The sequence below is a fragment of the Solanum dulcamara genome, chromosome 9, assembly GCF_947179165.1.
Source record: "Solanum dulcamara chromosome 9, daSolDulc1.2, whole genome shotgun sequence".
Classification (NCBI taxonomy): Eukaryota; Viridiplantae; Streptophyta; class Magnoliopsida; order Solanales; family Solanaceae; genus Solanum; species Solanum dulcamara.
The window spans coordinates 2077630-2084447 of NC_077245.1; the positions used below are offsets into that span (position 1 = coordinate 2077630).

The 6818-nt window shown below is 35.0% G+C and overlaps 1 pseudogene; it reads left to right on the forward strand.

Moving 5' to 3' along the window:
• The first annotated feature begins 3259 nt into the window (after positions 1-3259).
• On the forward strand, positions 3260-6543 carry LOC129903189 (purple acid phosphatase 2-like; annotated as a pseudogene).
• Positions 6544-6818: the final 275 nt, after the last annotated feature.

Here is a 6818-nt window from a genome sequence, read left to right on the forward strand (position 1 = left end):
GATTTTACTTGGCATGGTTTTTTTTAGCATTAGTCGACCGGAATGAGAAATAAGAGTTGAAATGAAATGTAACATGACCTAATAAAGGCTGATTGTTTATGTCCTCGTACACAGCATATCATGGCACAAATCAATTAAATAGTTCCCCAAGTAAAATGATTTAACTTTTTGAATCTTAAAAGTGTATATGTGAAGATATAACTATAGAAAGCCAATTTCAAATGGGATGTAGCAGTTATATATGCTGCTGGAATTTGTAACATTTTCAGTTGGTAGCACACTAGGGGAACATTTTTGTGACTCCGAAGTCCTAACAGCAACAAGCGTGATTACATATGATTAATTATTGAAAAGATGTCAGCATTTTTGTGACAACGCAAATTGTCCCGGTGGTCGCATAATAGGCTCATTGTGGCGCCTCCCTCAACCACTGCGCATGCACTGGCACAAGGCATGTCAAAGTCAAAACAACTAGTGCTATCTTGTCTCCTCCAATCATGAAAATCACAAGATGGACTCCTGCATTTACAAGATAGCGACCAAGCTCCACTGTAGCGGAGGTCTGCTGAGTCAGCCAGCATTACCGAAGCGATGCCCCTTCCATAGGAGTGTGAGCGAGTCGGACTCTGCAGAAGTGACTGCAATAGAGTCTGGTTGGATGGACAAAGTTTATAAGTTGAAAATTGCTTATAAGTTTTTAAAAAATAAATTAGTGCAGCCCAACTTATTTTTTTAACTTATAAGCTGTTTTCAAATTATAAGCTGCTTAATATAAGTCTATCAAAATAAACCCAATTATTTATTGGGGCTTATTTTAAGCACAAAATGACTTTAAGTTGGTCAGTCAAACACTCAAAAAAGCTGAAAACAACTTATAAGTCAATCTAAACGGGCTCTTAGTCTCGAATGGGCCCAACGAAATTCATTTGAGGTCCGAACTATGCAAATCAACCCAAGCTCTGTTTTTGCTTAAATCCACAAGGTAGCTCAAAAAGAGTTTGAAAGGCTCGGGATCGAAACCAAAGGTCTTTCTAGATCAAACTTGACGTTACAGAGCTAATTAAATCATTAAAATTTTATTCTGAGTTTGTTTACCTGAGAGTCAAACACCTAAACTTTAGAAGCTGAGTTATGAATTAAACAGCCTCCTTTCAAATCATTGATCACATCATATGGTATGGGGTAATCGTCTCCAATGTAGCGCCTTCAACCATGAATCATGGTTTGGGTCCTATAGGTTGTGTTTTTGTGCTGACGGCCTCTCCTCTGGCCTTGGCCTCAACTATTAGCTGGTCGTTCTTCTTGATCCTTTCTTTGACTTCTTCGGTTATTTGTTGGAAAACATATGACAACGGAAGCATTTTAGAATTCTACTGTTTATGTAAATAATAAATAAAATATGTGTATGCTAGAATTCATATTATGATTATGCTAGAACACACAAATTGATTGAAATTTGAGAATTAACTCTTGAAGCGTGAGCCTAAATCAAGTCAGATTATAGTTCTACAGTTTTCTATAATGATACTAAATTACTCTCTCAATACTTGGATGGACAAGTATCACATAAGGAAACAACTTGGACTTTAGCCATAGTTTGGAAGTGAATAGATTCAAGGCCATTGCGATAATTAGGCTAAACTCATTTTGGTATTTTAGCGCTCAAGAACAAGAACAAAGAAAGGATTAAATTGTAATTTACATCTCGAATTTGGATATAAATTTATTTTGGTTTATAAAATAAAATTTACATTATTATAAATCACAGTAAAGCTTATTATGAAAAAAATAACTCTATATAACTAGAATATATAAAAAAACATATCCAAATAAATGAAATTGTTTTGACACACCCAAATAACTATCTTTAGTAAGAATTAAAATTTGAGATTAACATTATATCGTATTTAATTTGAAGTCTCGAGATTATTTTATCTAATTATTTGTACTAATAATGAAATAAAATATCCCAATATATAAAATATCAAAGTTGTTGATTTTAGATTAAATGAAATATTCCAAAGGAATAATGAATATTCTTTCCACGTCCTTACATCTTACAAATACATATCTGCAAAATAAAATACTGTCTTTTGCCTACACGTGGAGCTCCATTTCAATTTAATCCATAACGAGGGGCGGACCCACGTGCAAGTGAGGGTTCATCCGAACTCTCTTTGTTAAAAAATTATACAGATAAATTTTTTAATTTATGTGTATATATTTAACATTGAACTTCCTGAGCATAAGCCAAAGGACTAGCTCAGTGGCAAGTGGCAAATGAGGTTCAATATTTCGCCTTATCTTGTCTCAGCTCGCTTATTCGAATACGAATAAGTACATTTTTTTTCTGATTAGCGTATATAAATTTTTTTGAACCCCCTTCATAAAATTCCTGGTTCCGCCACTGCCCATAAACATAACAAATCAAACCAAACCAAACATTTTTTTTTTGAATTCAAATCAAAGAAATGGTTATTCAAGGGATTTATTCTGGTTTTCTGTGTTTACTTATAGGTAGGGCTGTACAGGGCAAACCGATAAACCGCACCAAACCGACAAACCGAACCAAACCGGAAAAAAAACCCGACTAGTGGTTTGGTTTGACTTGGTTTGGTGTTTGGAAAAAAAACCCGACCATTATAGGGTTGGTTTGGTTTTAACTAAAAAAAGTCAAACCGAACCCAAACCGACCCGATTATAGATATACTACTTTTAAATTATGTTATACATAAAAATATTTATTAAAATGTAATTTATAAATATTTTTTTAAAATTTTTCATAATTTTTGTTTTCTTTCTTACATTTATATTTGGACTTGAGAAGGTCATCTAAATAATATACAAAAAAAAAACATCTTATAAAGTTATATTATAAAGTTAAAACTTCAAACAATGTTCTGCCTCCATCTTATATGTTGATATTTTGTACTAGAACTCTTTTTAAGAAGCACTGCTCTGTGCTTTTTATTAGATACTATGAAAAATCCGAAAAACCCGAAAAAACCCGAAAACCCGAAAAAAACCCGAAAAACCCGAGAAAAATTGATATCGAAAAACCCGACTTTTATTGGTTTGGTTTGGTTTATAGATTTAATAACCCGACACAAATGGTTTGGTTTGGTTTGTAAAAAATCCGAACCAACCCGGTCTATGTACACCCCTACTTATAGGCTTAATTTTGATCAGTACAAAAATTCAGTTGTGTTATGGTGGAATTAGCAGTGATTATGTGAGAAATTATAATTCTAATGTGGATATGCCACTGAATAGTGATGTATTTCGAGTGCCACCTGGTTACAATACTCCTCAACAGTTTTTTCTGATTTCTATTCTATTCTATTGAGACGAGGCTCCCGGAAATAGCCGTCCTACCAAAGGTAAGAATACGGTCTGCGTATATTTTACCCTCCTCAGACCCACGTTGTGGGATTTCACTGTGTTGTTGTTGTAATTTTTATTTCATAATTTTAAGTTTAATTTCGGACTCTTCAAAAATATTTTATTAGTTGTGTTGTTCGGAATCTTCAAAAATATTTTTAAAACCGACAGTTTGCAAACAGTGAAGCAGAATTTCATATGGATGTCTATATTAGTTGATTCTCGTTCTGTTTCCTTAAGTGTCTGCACAGCTTTGTTGTGTTTAGCATCCACACGCTTTTGATAATCCCATTGTTTCTTGAGTGTCGTTGTGATGACTGATGAGACGAACAGATTATCTGTTGTCATTTATAGTTGATGTTCTTGATGTTGTTTTTCTATGGTGCCTTCTTAGCTTGTGTATTTCAGTTTAGCTCATCCCGTCAAATGAATGTGAATGTTGAAGGTTTACATAACACAAGGGGATCATGAAGGAAAGGGTGTGATCGTTTCTTGGACTACACCTGATGAACCTGGCTCAAATTCAGTCCTATATTGGGTTGAAAATAGTAATGTTAAGAGCTCTGCGGAGGGCTTTGTTGTTAGCTACAAGTATTACAATTACACGTCTGGATATATTCATCACTGCACCATCAAGGATCTGGAGGTACGTACAATGTAATTCCATATCGTTGGCCTCAAATACACCTTATGGTGCACGTGTTTTGCTCTGTCTCTTTTGTATTGAACAATTAGAAATGCTTAAGAAAACGATATTTTGATCTTGTTGCAGTTTGATACAAAGTACTACTATGAAGTGGGGTTAGGAAATACAACCAGACAGTTTTTGTTTGTAACTCCAAAACTTGGGCCCGATGTTCCTTATACATTTGGTCTCATTGGTAATGTCTTAAGTACTGCACGTTTTTTTTTTCTGTCTTAAGGTCCCTCGAGATGATGATGTCATATATCGCATGTAGCTTGGACTTACATAGTTTTACGCTTTTTAGACTCGTTCTGTTTATTGAACAGGGGATCTTGGTCAGACATACGGACTCCAATAGCACGCTGACTCATTACGAGTTGAGCTCTCTAAAAGGCCAGACGTTACTCTTTGTTGGAGACCTCTCTTATGCTGATAATTATCCATTTCATAACAACATACGATGGGACACATGGGGGAGATTTATCGAGAGAAGTGCAGCATATCAACCTTGGATTTGGACTGCCGGAAATCATGAACTTGATTTTCTTCCTGAAATTGTAAGCATCCTATTTTTCGTAACCATTCTGGAAGATGAGGATTCCTAAACATCTCTTTTTAAGTCCTTTGTCAGATTGGTTTAGTTAAAAGGACCTAAAGTAAATGGCTAACACTAAAGATTTTCGTAGAAGAGAACTTAACTCATATTCTAAACCACACAGAGGTTTAAAGAAATATCTAACGAGTTTATCTTGTACTAGTTCTCGGTAATCAGTAAGTTTGTTATGCATTTTGTAAAATCTTACTTCATAGTTACTGACTTATCTTCACATTTGTTGCTCCTGGTAGTAACTTGATAGTACTATAATTATTCGCATTCAGCATAGTCATTATTTAGAGGGTGAATCTAAACCATTCGTACCTTACAAGCACCGATTTTCTACACCTCACAGTGATAACTCCATTAGTGGAGCTTAGACATAAGTGGAAGAGAAAGAAAAGGAAGAAGTAGAAGAAGAAAAGGTATGCACAGAAGAGGCAGAATATACAGTTGAAGAGAAGAGTACAGAGGAAGAGAGAAACTGCAGAGAGGAGAGGAGAGGAGAGGAAAAATGTATATTCAGTGAATGAAGATTAATTTGTTACAACTCATCATCTCACACATGCATAGTGTGATGTATTTTTACACACCAATGTGTAACTACTTCCTAACAAATTATAACACACTCTTAACAACCTCTAACTAACTCTTAACCATGATAGTTTAACTCTAAGCTATAGTTAACACACAGAGCATCACAAAGTACTTCTCCGCTTTGGTACTCCATAAAGAGAGCTTCATCCTATATTATCGTCATGTCTTCTTACTCAGCTTTTGGTAAGAAGATGGGCATTACTTAAAAAGTTGTAAATTTCGTCATGCTATAATTTAAGTTTCTCCTTATGTCTTTTTTTTCTAGGTAAATACACTCCTCAATGGAAATGGTTAACAAATGAGTTGCCTAAAGTTAACAGGAGTGAGACATCATGGCTCATTGTACTCATGCATTGTCCAATGTACAGTAGTTATGTACATCACTATATGGAAGGGGAAACAATGCGAGTTATATATGAACCATGGTTTGTGAAATACAAGGTGGACATTGTCTTCGCTGGTCATGTTCATGCCTATGAACGATCAGTAAGTCTCCGCGCTTACCATTCATGTAATCACAGTCTAAAATTTAACAGCTTTTGTTTTCATCTGGTCATCTTTCAAGCTGATTTATGTAAGTCGTTATCTGAATCTTAGGAGTGTGTATCAAACGTTGCCTACAACCTCATAAATGGGAAGTGCAGTCTAGTAAAGGATGAATCTTCCCCTGTATATATTACTATTGGAGATGGAGGAAATCAAGAGGGATTAGCTACAGAGTATGCTCCAAATTCAAGAACATTTTTTAGCTAATTGAATACCAAAAACTTCAAGATGGATATATTACCACACTGATTAATCATGGTACTATTTCTTGATTAATCACTCCATTTGCTGCAGGATGACACAACCACAGCCAAGGTATTCTGCGTATCGGGAAGCAAGCGTTGGGCATGGGATACTGGATATCAAGAACAGAACTCATGCCTATTTTGGTTGGCATCCTAACCATGATGGATTCGCTATTGAAGCAGACTCTTTATGGCTTCTTAACAGATACTGGAAATTGGAGGAATCCTATGTAGCTCTTTCATGAAATGATCAGATAGTCCCTTTAACGCGTTACTGAAAATCGTCTTTGTTAGCAGTATTATAGTCTACATATATCTTTTCGACGTAATTTTGTACAAGGCTATTATAGAGTTCTCAATGTTAATTTGCTCTTGGAAAGTATGCAAAAAATGAAGCTCTCTCAGCTTGTCATTTACACTATATATGGCAGTGATCATATGTGTAAATCTGGACTTGTAGAATACTCAATATATTGTACTTTATGCTACAATTATAGGCAAAATGTCCTCCCCCCCCCAAATGTTTCCTCTTTTGTTTAATTTTCTTCCTCCATCTTTATAACAATACTAGTTTAGTTTAGTGTGTGTGCGTGACCAAAACGCGTACCTTATTTTACAAAAAAAATACTACAGAAAAAAATGAATTTAATTGTTAATTCGTTGCCAAATAATTGTTCGTATCTAATCCGTAATCCAAAAAGAGTACTGACCTCAATCATACCTTAGTTCATGATCTCCCTATTCATTTGGCACGCAAGTTGCACGTACC